The sequence below is a fragment of the Anolis carolinensis genome, unplaced genomic scaffold, assembly GCF_035594765.1.
Source record: "Anolis carolinensis isolate JA03-04 unplaced genomic scaffold, rAnoCar3.1.pri scaffold_11, whole genome shotgun sequence".
In the NCBI taxonomy this organism is placed as follows: Eukaryota; Metazoa; Chordata; class Lepidosauria; order Squamata; family Dactyloidae; genus Anolis; species Anolis carolinensis.
Genome location: NW_026943822.1, coordinates 22,818,692 through 22,831,274, shown reverse-complemented (window position 1 = coordinate 22,831,274; position 12,583 = coordinate 22,818,692).

Genomic DNA, 12,583 nt, shown 5'->3' with positions numbered 1-12,583 from the left:
ACGTAATCTACTTTCTGGATAACTCTTGTATTTCAGAGAGAGAGAGAAAGTGGGAGCTTTTGTTCCTTTACGGATGTCAAACGTTGCTGTACGTGGACGATATAAAGGGATCAGGGTGTCAAATGAATGTGGTTTGGCACCACTTGAGATGCCATGGCTCAATGTTATGGAATCCTGGGCTGAAATCATGAATATAGGTATGTTTTCTTTCCTTGTAGTCTTCAAGGTGCACTCCATCTCCTGCTCAGAGTTGCACTACATCATTCCCTTTTGCTTATTCCACCAGCAACAGTCATTGTTTCTTCCGCCTTTATATCTCCACTGGTAGAGATTTGTGAAGCTGCTCCAGGCTGGAGCGAGAGATGCTAATACTCTTTACCCTGGCCTGGCTCCATTGCAAAATCGATGTGTGCGGACTCACAAAGGTTATTGCTTTTAACAATAACAACAGCAGCAATGCCATCATTGTGAACTTTTATGGAGTCCAAGAGGTCAGGTCTCCATACCCGAGAGCGTGCATGCGGCGGAAAGTCTGGCACAGAGGAAACAGAAACAGAGGAGAGAAGCAAAAGCAAGGTTAAATGGAGTTATTTGAGTTGTTTGAGACAGGACAAGGGGGCATCTACACCTTTGGGGCGATCAAACCAAAGGGAGGATAATGCAGCTTGACACCACTTTAATTGCCATGGCACAATGCCATGCAATGCTGGGATTTGTAGTTTGGCAAGGTATCAGTCGTTTGAGATAGTTTGAGACAGGACAAGGGTGCATCTAGACCTTTGGGGTTATCAGGGTAAAACGACAATAATAAATACTAATAATAAAACTTTATTTATATACCACCCTAATACAGCTTGACACTACTTTAATTGCTACGGCACAATGCCATGCAATTTTGGGATTTGTAGTTTAGCAAACTGCTGAGATAGTTTGAGATAGGACAAGGGTGCATCTACACCTTTGGGGTGATCAGGCTAAAAGGACAATAATAAATACTAATAGTAAAACTTTATTTATATACCACCCTAATACAGCTTGACACTACTTTAATTGCTACGGCACAATGCCATGCAATCCTGGGATTTGTAGTTTAGCAAACTGCTGAGATAGTTTGAGACAGGACAAGGGTGCATCTAGACCTTTGGGGTGACCAGGCTAAAAGGACAATAATAAATACTAATAATAAAACTTTATATATATACCACCCTAATACAGCTTGACACTACTTTAATTGCTACGGCACAATGCCATGCAATTTTGGGATTTGTAGTTTGGCAAGGTGTCAGTTGTTTGAAATAGTTTGAGACAGGACAAGGGTGCATTTACACCTTTGGGGTGACCAGGCTAAAAGGACAATAATAAATACTAATAATAAAACTTTGTTTATATACCGCCCTAATACAGCTTGACACCGCTTTAATTGCTACGGCACAATGCCATGCAATTTTGGGATTTGTTGTTTGCCAAGGCACCAGCAGTCTTGAGAGAGAAAGAGAAAGACCTTGAAAAATTATACATCCTATGTATCTATGTTACTGATCCATTGCAGGTCAAGAGGTGTCAAACTGCATTTATTCTACAGTGTGGACACACTCTATGGCTCCATCTACACTGCCATATATCCAGTTTCTGAATTCGGGCGTTCTGCTTTGAACTGTCAGTGTAGACTCATATAATCCAGTTCAAAGCAGATCAATTGGATCCAGAAACTGGATCTGTGTTCGACCTTGGGCAAGTCACACTCTCTCAGCCTCAGAGGAAGGCAAAGGCAAGCCTCGCACTGAACGAATCTTGCCGTGAGATCAGGTCACCTCAGAATCTCCGAAAATCGGAAACAACTCGGCGGCACTTCATAACAGCAACAATTGATCCCATCTTTGCAAATGAAAAATGGCTGATTAATATCTCCGGCGACATACGTGATGCACTTTCCTCCTTGTCGCCACCGCTGCTTATGGATGTTAATTTCTCCGCTTTGGTCCCACTCCATTATTGTGTCATAAATTTGGAGAGCCGGCAAACAAACCCCTTACATAAGACCGGAATCCTAATAAGCCCCGCGGTGACTTTGCCGCCGTGAACGGGCTTAGCAAGCAGCTCGGCGGCAGATATTCCGTCCCAGCCTCGCCGATAATAAGAATAATATTAAAAATGTCGCTCACGGTGGCAGCTCCCATGCCCTGGAGGGCGGTTGAGGTCAGGCTTGTTTCCCTCGCCGTATTTCCCAACGGAGAAATCCGCGCTGTTTCACCTCACCCGGCTCTTGCTCCTGGGAAGATCTGTCAGGCGGTGACGGGGCCGAAACACAACCGTTTTCTGGGACTGAGATTGGCCAGGGAAGGCTTTCCTGTGGCCTGGTTCGATCTCAGCTTCGTCCTCGTTATGGCTTAGCCTCATGAAGCAAAGGATTTTTCACCTTTGGGAAAAACATGCTCTCCTTGGAGAGTAAAGGTACATCTACACTGTAAAACAAATGCACTTTGGGAGCACTTTAACTCCCATATAATCATGGGATTTGTAATTTGACGAGGCCCAGCACTCTTTGTATGAGAAGGTTAAAGATATTTATTTATTTACAGTACCGTATATACTCGAGTATAAGCCGACCCGGGCTCGGGCTGTGGCGCAGGCTGGAGAGCAGCTGCAATGAATCACTGCAATGAATCACTCTGACCAGGAGGTCATGAGTTCGAAGCCCGCTCGGAGCCTATGTTTGTCTTGTCTTTGTTCTATGTTAAAAAGGCATTGAATGTTTGCCTATATGTGTAATGTGATCTGCCCTGAGTCCTCTTCGGGGTGAGAAGGGCGGAATATTAATGCTGCAAATAAATAAATAAATAAATATAAGCCGAGGCACCTAATTTTACCACAAAAAAACTGGGAAAACATTGACTCCAGTATAAGCCGAGATACCAATAAAATCACATTAATTGAAGCATCAGTAGTTTAAATGTTTTTGAATCTTTACATCAAACTGTAATTTAAGATAAGACTGTTCAACTCTGATTCAATCATTATTTTCATCTTCTTCAATGTAAATGTGCTTATGTATCCTTTTAATAATAATAGAATGAAATAATAAATGTAATAATAATAATAATAATAATAATAATAATAATAATAATAATAATAATAAACACGCAAAGATACTGCGGGACTTCCGAATCCAGACTGACAAAGTTCTGGAACACAACACACCAGACATCACAGTTGTGGAAAAGAAAAAGGTTTGGATCATGGATGTTGCCATCCCAGGTGACAGTCGCATTGACGAAAAACAACAGGAAAAACTCAGCCTCTATCAGGACCTCAAGATTGAACTTCAAAGACTCTGGCAGAAACCAGTGCAGGTGGTCCCGGTGGTGGTGGGCACACTGGGTGCCGTGCCAAAAGATCTCAGCCGGCATTTGGAAACAACAGACATTGACAAAATTACGATCTGCCAACTGCAAAAGGCCACCCGACTGGGATCTGCGTGCATCATCTAAAAATACATCACACAGTCCTAGACACTTGGGAAGTGTTCAACTTGTGATTTTGTGATACGAAATCCAGCATAGACATCTTGTTTACTGTGTCATAATAAAATAATAATAATAAATATAGGAAAATAATACAAGTAATAATATATACTCGAGTATAAGCCGACCTGAATATAAGCCGAGGCACCTAATTTTACCATAAAAAAACTGGGAAAACATTGACTCCAGTATAAGCCGAGGGTGGTACATTTCAGAAATAAAAATAGATACCAATAAAATTACATTAATTGAGGCATCAGTAGGTTAAATGTTTTTGAATGTTTACATCAAACTGTAATTGAAGATATGACTGTTCAACTCTGATTAAATCATTATTTTCATCTTCTTCAATGTAAATATGCTTATGTATCCTTTTAATAATAATAGAGTGAAATAACAAATGTAATAATAATACAAAAGTAGCCACAGCCCGGTTGGATGAAGAACATTAGCGAATGGTATGGATGAAATGTGATACGATTGTGTGGGAGTTGCCTTACTTGATAGCCAGGGAAACGTCTGACTTCCAGTTGAAGAGGAATAAGAAAAAGAAGACTTTGTGAAAAGCTGGCTTTTGTTGTCGGGAAGATCTCCAGGGCGAGTGTCAAGGATGTAGTCCTAAAACGTCAAGCTCCGGTGAACATGAACATATACCCGAAAACAAGACATGAAAATATGGCACCGTTGCAAGTCATTATGCGCAACCTAGACATTGGAGTCAAAATACGTAGTCTCAAGCTCCTCAGGTTGGGAATAAGCAAGAGAATTCAGGTCAAGATAGTTTGGACCAGGCTTTGAAATTCGGTCCCTTTTGCTCTTCGCAAGGGCATTTCCAACAAAGCCTTCTTTGCAAAACACTGTCTTGTGCCCAGCTGGGCGAACGGGAGAAGATGAACGATGCCTTGGACATCTTTGGCAATCTGTTTCCCATCTTGGGGCATGATTTACGTCTGGGAGGCATGGTTTAATTCACCTCCAATTTCATAACAGCTTTGATGGAACGGTGCAATTGCTACAGCGTATGGCACTTGCCTCCTCGGAGTATTAAGGCCCGTGACAAATCTGCCACATAATCAGAGACGGGGATCTGCCCAGATTCTGCCAAGGCTGGGCATTTGTAACCATTTTGGAGGGGATCGTAGCCAATGTTTCTTGTCCGTTGCCTTTTCATTGCAACTGGGTGATCCATTTCCTTGGGAGCTTGATGACACAGCAACTCAAAATTAAGGACAGTTGGAGGAACCCCAAGGTTGGTGGATTTCGGTTCCAAAATCCTTGGTTTCAGGTAACTGCAATCTGGCTGGGAATATCTTCCCCATGGATGCAGGAATCTTAGCCTGGATCGACACTGCTTTGTAATCCACATTATGTGCTTTGAACTGGATTATATGAGTCTACACTGCCATAAATTCCCGGAGCTATTCCCGGGCACTATTTTAAAACTACCTTAGCAAAAAGTACGTATATATATACATACTAGCTTGGGGACCCGGCAGTGCCCGGGTATTTTGAGAAATGTGTGTGCCAAGTTTGGTCAGGATGTGAAGTTGGCTAGGTTCAGTGCTGTCTGTATAAGGGTGAACTACAACTCCCAGAGCCAATCAATCACCCCGAAACCGTGCCTGTATGCACAGTTGGGCATGATGAGGCAGTGTGCCAAGTTTGGTCTAAATCCGACATCGGCTGGGTTCAGTGCTGTCTGTATAAGGGTGAACTACAACTCCCAGAGCAAGAAGTGAGTGAAGCTACTTGGTCCATCCTCCCCCTTTCTGCCCCAGGATGGAAAGGGGTTCATGGGAATTCCGTGTGCCAAGTTTGGACCAGTTCCGTCACTGGTGGGCGTCGCTGTGGCCTGTGGGAGTACTACAAATCCCATCACCCATGGTCCATCATCCCACAAATGGCACCAGGACGTAAAGTGTGTCATGGGGATTAAGTGTGTCGAGTTTGGTCCAGATTCGTCATTCGTGGTGGTTGTAGTTGTCTGTGTAAGTGGTGGCCAATCAGAAAGCTGCCACATACTCCGCCGCATACATACATACCCGCATACATACAAACACTGACTTTTATTATATATCTAGATATACATACACACACATACATAGACCTTCCTTTTTCTCTCTGTCAGCGCTAGTCTGTAAAGGAGGAATTAATTGTTCTCAGCCAAGAACAAAAGAGGAAAAATGGTAAGACGGCACTTTGGAGATCAGAATCCTACCTGTTCCCTTTGCCCCTTGTCACCCGCTTCTCACCTCCGTCGTCGTCGCGGATTTTTCAAAGGCATTCCTGATGCGGTGGAGCTAATCCTATTAAATCCTCCCTTTCATGGCCTAAAAGTGTCATCCAAACCAATTTTGACTTCCCTGTGATCAAGGTTTCGTGTTCCCCGCCGACTCTTATTATCGATAACCGTCTCTCGGAGGTCCGACACATCTATCACTAACTATTGCAGTTTTATCTGTGACGTTAAAAGGCACGAAGACAAGACACAGGTATATTTATCGCCATATCAAGAAAGGAGGTTTCGGACAGGGGATGATAATATCCTACCTGTGCACATATTCTAAATAGAAAGAATTTGCTTCTTGTTTACATCTGTACTAGAAGAAGTTTGCCTTCTTGACTCTGTAGCTGTTAGCCAATATACAAAAGGAATTTATGTACCATATATACTCGAGTATAAGCCAACCCGAATATAAGCCGAGGCACCTAATTTTACCACAAAGAAACTGGGAAAACATTGACTCCAGTATAAGCCGAGGGTGGTAAATTTCAGAAATAAAAATAGATCCCAATAAAATGACATTAATGGAGGCATCAGTAGGTTACATGTTTTTGAATACTTACATAAAGCTCAAATTTAAGATAAGACTGTCCAACTCTGATTAAATCATGATTCTCATCTTCTTCAATGTAAATGTGCTTATGTATCCTTTTAAAAATAATAGAGTAAAATAATACATGTAATAATAATAATAATAAATACAGAAAAATAATACATGTAATAATAAATAGAATAAAATAATAAATGCAATAATAATAATAATCATAATAATCATAATAACTTTATTCTTGTATCCCGCCTTATTTCCCCAAAGGAACTCTGAGAGGCTCACATGGGACCAAGGCCAAAATACCATGGAGCTGACATAACAGAAGGGATGTCTGCTCACTGTACACTGTTCTGGACTACTTCCAAACAGTCTTCAAAGGCAGCCCCACGTGGGTTGCGTTACAGTAGTCTATTTGAGATGTAACCAGAGCATGGACTACCGTGGCCAAGTCTGGTTTCTTAAGATACGGGTGCACAAGTTTTAATTGTGTGAATGTTCCCCTGGATACCATCGAAATCTGGGTTTCCAGGCTCAGCGATGAATCCAGGAGAACTCCCAAGCTACTAACCCTAACCCAAAGAGCACAGGCTGTAACCCTATTCCCTGTTTGGCTGTTAGGTTCTCTTCTTCCAGTTGTGCTGTGGGTAAGTCTTCCCCAAAAGAAAGCACCAAGACACACACTGGTAGATTCCAACAGGTTTTATTGTACAGAATACCAGAATCTTCTCTGTAGCCCATTTATATAGGGGCTCTTACATACCAGAGGGTAATTGAGGTTTTATGGCTGGCATCTGTTCTATGTCAGCGCTTGCTCTGTGTCCGGAGATGTCAAAGATCAGAGATCATGACATTGGCCTTTTGACTGACCATATTCCTAACAGCTGATGGGAGTTGAACTCCAAATCACCTGGAGGGCCGAAGTTTGCCCATACCTGTTCCAGATCTACTGTGAAACTATAATAGGTTGCACATTTGCAACTTCCCAACAAGATTCCGGCTCTGGGCACTTCTTTTTGTATGGAAACTAGTAAGGCTCCCCATGCAACAAATCACAAATGCTTTATAGCGAAATAAACCAACAAGAAAACAATGTGAAAAAGGAAGAGGGAGGGAGGAAACCTCCAAAGCAATTTATTATCCTTGTTTATTGTTTTATACTTCTTTAGAAATCCTGCACAGGTATCCATTTTGAACTGTGTTCCCTTTGGGAGAAAACAGATATTTTTTTCAAAAAACCCAGCAAATCAACACGATACACAACAAACGTGGATTGATTGCCTCACTTATCCCTTGGAAATGTTTATGAACATTGGATACCACAATGCATATTTGATCGCCGTAATATTTTGGAGGCTGTTGGTAACTTTATACCCATTGTTTCGTGGCGGGGTGGGTGGAATATCCCTATCTCGGCGCTGATGGATTGCAAGCATTTCGTGCTTTTATCTCTTCTAGGAAACCCATCGGGTTTAGCGGCTCATCATGAATGGGGAGGGAAATAATCTGGAGAGGCTTCCCAATTGCTTCAAATAACTGCATTTTACTTACGACAATTGCCTCTTTGTCTTTAATGAATCAGCACCTGTATGCAATAAACTGGGAACGGTAGAAGAGAAAGCCAAGGTGTGCTGGATGCTCAAGCACTGAGTAGGAATCTTTCCTCAAGGATGCAATGAACGTTGCGTAGCTTTGAAGCCATTGGTTGACCTTGGACACGTCGTGCTCTCTCAGCCTCAGAGGACGGCAATGGTAAACCTCTTCTGAACATATTCAGAAGCGGTATCCTTCTGAGACGCTTCAGAGGCATGTCTTACAGTGGTTCCGGTCCTTCCTGGAGTGTTGCTCCTAGAAGTCCCACCCGCAGCCAAGCAAGCTTAAGGCACAGGAGGGCAGATAATAATAATAATAATAATAATAATAATAATAATAATAATAATAATAATAATAATAATTTATGCCTCAAGTACCACCTCCCAGCAGCAAAGAACTGGTGGGATCACAAACCTGCAAAAGTATTGGAAAATGAGCACGCAAAGATACTGTGGGACTTCCGAATCCAGACTGACAAAGTTCTGGAACACAACACACCAGACATCACAGTTGTGGAAAAGAACAAGGTTTGGATCATTGATGTCGCCATCCCAGGTGACAGTCGCATAGATGAAAAACAACAGGAAAAACTCAGCCACTATCAGGACCTCAAGATTGAACTTCAAAGACTCTGGCAGAAACCAGTACAGGTGGTCCCGGTGGTGATGGGCACACTGGGTGCTGTGCCAAAAGATCTCAGCCGGCATTTGGAAACAATAGACATTGACAAAATCACCATCTGCCAACTGCAAAAGGCCACCCTACTGGGATCTGCACACATCATCAGAAAATACATCACACAGTCCTAGACACTTGGGAAGTGTTCGACTTGTGGTTTTGCGAAACGAAATCCAGCATATCTATCTTGTTTGCTGTGCCATACAACGTCGTTGTGTTAATAATAATAATAATAATAATAATAATAATAACAACAACTTTATTTTTATACCCCGCCCCATCTCCCCGGAGGGACTCGGAGCGGCTTACACGGGGCCATGCCCGAGCCCTAGGGGAGTGGCGGCATATAAGTTTAAATAAATAAATAAATAAATAAATAAATAAATAAATAAAAGTACAATCACAGCGATAAAACAGTAAAAACAATTTTTCACATCAATAAGACATCAACATCAGTAAAACAATCATAAAAATCAATATACTGCATAAAATATTATTGGAAAGATCCCAAGAAAGAACTAGACTTGCTGAGGCCAACTGGTCTGCCGACCCATCCACGTGAGGGGGCGGAGCAACAAGTGAGAGTTGGCTGCTCCATTACCCTCTTTCAGTTTCCTCCTGATGGTGTGACCTACCCTCTTACCCTATGGATAGTGATAGCGCAAGTTTGCATTGGGGGGGGGGGGTGTTTCAAATGGGTGTGGGAATATAAATAGGTTTCTGTTGTGACTCAGCAGCAGTTTCAGAGTGAAGATGAGGAAGGGGATTTTGGATTACAGATGCAGATGTCAGATGATGGGATTCATGATGAGTTTCAGGATGATGCTGTGGGGAATTATGGAATTCAGACTCAGGCTGGTTCAGAAGTGCAGCCTGTTGATGAGTTCCAGATGCAGCCTATCACTGATGAGAACCAAGGAAACATTCCCATGGGAAATAATGAGCTTGATCTGTCTCAGGCTCATGTTCAGGTACAAGATAATGGTAATGGGGAGTTTGACCTTGATGGTCAGGGCGAGTTTGAAGGCCCGTTGCTCTCTCGGGCTGATCGCTTACAATGGAAAGGAATGCCACGGCAAAGTCTTAGATTAGCTGAGAAAAGGGAGGCCAGTGAAGGGAAAAAGAATGTATTTTTGACAAAGATTTGAAGGGCAAATGTTTGTCAAAGTAAATTCTCGCTTCATCAGGGTGGATGGTCTATGTCTTCATATAGGATATACTCTTGTTCATGAATTGGATATACTCTTGTTCATGAATTCTTGGATATACTCTTGGATATACTCTTTGGATATACTCTTTGGATATACTCTTGTTCATGAATCCTTGTAACCTTTGGATTTGTGTATCTTTGGGAATGGACTATTGCTTCTTATCTATGGATTATTGGATTTTCTGACTCTATTTTGCATCTACCTTTGGAACTATATTTCTGTCTGCTTTGATATTATATACATTCTGCTTTTGCTCAATAAAATTACAAAAGACTATCTACTGTGTGTTGCCTGGTGTCTACAGCAAGGTGAACTAGTCTGAGGTGCGACAGTTTCCAAGGCATGTTTAAGGTTAAATAGTAAACTAGGGAATATATAGTTCATGAAGACCAGTTACAAGTGTGTAACTTTAGGTGACACATCCGTAACTCTTCGATAAGGTCCTAGCTCTGGTTCTGAAGGACCTTCACGCTTCATTCATGAAGACCAGTTACAAGTGTGTAACTTTAGGTGACACACCCATAACTCTTCGATAAGGTCCTAGCTATGGTTCTGAAGGACCTTCACGCTTCATTCATGAAGACCAGTTATAAGTGTGTAACTTTAGGTGACACATCCGTAACTCTTCAATAAGGTCCTAGCTATGGTTCTGAAGGACCTTCACGCTTGATTCATGAAGACCAGTTATAAGTGTGTAACTTTAGGTGACACATCCATAACTCTTCAATAAGTTCCTAGCTATGGTTCTGAAGGACCTTCACGCTTGATTCATGAAGACCAGTTACAAGTGTGTAACTTTAGGTGACACATCCATAACTCTTCGATAAGGTCCTAGCTATGGTTCTGAAGGACCTTCACGCTTAACTTCTGCTCTCTAACATCTACCCATTCCTGTTGCTATTGCGTTTCTGTCAAAGATCTCACTTGACATCCCAAATCCCAATAACATGGTTGGATTCGTCTGCCTTGTTCTCTCTTTGTTTGCCCAACACTCATTATGGGGAAACCAATAAAAACCAAAGCAAAATGATATCCTCTTTTTGTGTTGCTTCAGGAGCCAAACACGCTGGATATTGTCTTCCCTAGTGCTCGCTAGTGGGTCGTTGAGAATTACGGGCCCGATTTCTATCATATCAGAAATGGTATATTTATTGCACACTTCCTGCATAAGCTCCCGCGAGGACACAATGGAAACAGGCCTCTTTATTGCTAGCCAGCTTCATCCTTCTCTTGCAATAACGTTCTTTTCCTCTTTCTTCCAAAATAGCATGAAAATGGGCTAAAAAATGAAACGAGGGGTATGTGTATCCGTATTGTAGAATTAATGCAGTTTGGCGCTTCTTTAACTGCCATGGCTCAATGTAATGGAACTGTGGACGACGTTGTAGTTTGGTGAGGCACCGACATTCATGGATGAGAAGATCTTGTAAAACTACACCGCCTAGAATTCCATAGCCATGAGCCATGGCAGTTAAAGTGGTATCAAACTGCATTAATTCTCCAGTGTAGAGGTACGCTTTCTCCTCCTCTCACCCACCTTCTCATTCTTATTTTTCAGGAATGAGACAATGTTTTGCAGCAATTTGTGGCTCATGATCCTAATGACAACGGGAGCCATTATATATATATATATATAGATATATATGATTTAGATTTATCTTTTCGGCACTTCTGGTTGGCGTCGCTCTTCCTTCCTGATAAATGATGCCTTCCTAGATATTCTTTCCCCATAATTACTTGACTGTCTTCCCGATTTGCATACGTTTGGGTAATTGCTCTATTGCCTGCATACTAAAACAGACTAAAGTGTTTTAATATAAAACATTTGAGCAATTGGAGTTCTATACACATAACTCTACCTGGGAGTATGATTGCATTTACACTGTTGGATGAACGCAGTGTGACACTACTTGACTCAATGCAATGGAAGCCTGGGAGATGTAGTTTGGTGAGGCGCCAGCACTCTTTGGCAGAGGAGGCTCAAGACATTGCAAAACTACAACTCCCAGGAATCCATAGCAATAAGTCATGGCAGTTGAAGTGGTTTTAAACTGCATTCATTCTACAGTGTAGATCAGTGTTTCCTAACCTGTGGGCCGCATCCCACTGGTCGACCGCGAGACCAAAACTAAGGGAGAAAATTAGCTCTAGATGATTAAAGATAGTTTTCTGTAGGCAAGCAGATGGTGACTACTGGATGGCATATGTTCTATATCAAAAGGTAGAGCTGATGTGGTCTATCCAATGCAATTTTCTGAATCAGCACTCCAGATAACCAAACCAAATCTAAAGTTGACCAAAAACTGATTCGTAACCCTTTTGGTACAAATGTTGGAGAGTGGTTCCTGGTCAATGTTCCATGGACAATGTGGACCCTGGTCAATGTCGTCCTTGGTCAATGTGGTCCCTGGTCAATATGGTCTCTAGTCAATGTGGTCCCTGGTCAATGTAGTCCCTGGTCAATGTGGTCCCTGGTCAATGTCGTCCTTGGTCAATGTGGTCCCTGGTCAATGTGGTCCCTGGTCAAGATGGTCTCTAGTCAATGTGGTCCCTGGTCAATGTAGTCCCTGGTCAATGTCGTCCTTGGTCAATATGGTCCCTGGTCAATGTGGTCCCTGGTCAATATGGTTTCTAGTCAATGTGGTCCCTGGTCAATATGGTCCTTGGTCAATGTGGTCCCTGGTCAATATGGTCTCTAGTCAATGTGGTCCCTGGTCAATGTAGTCCCTGGTCAATGTGGTCCCTGGTC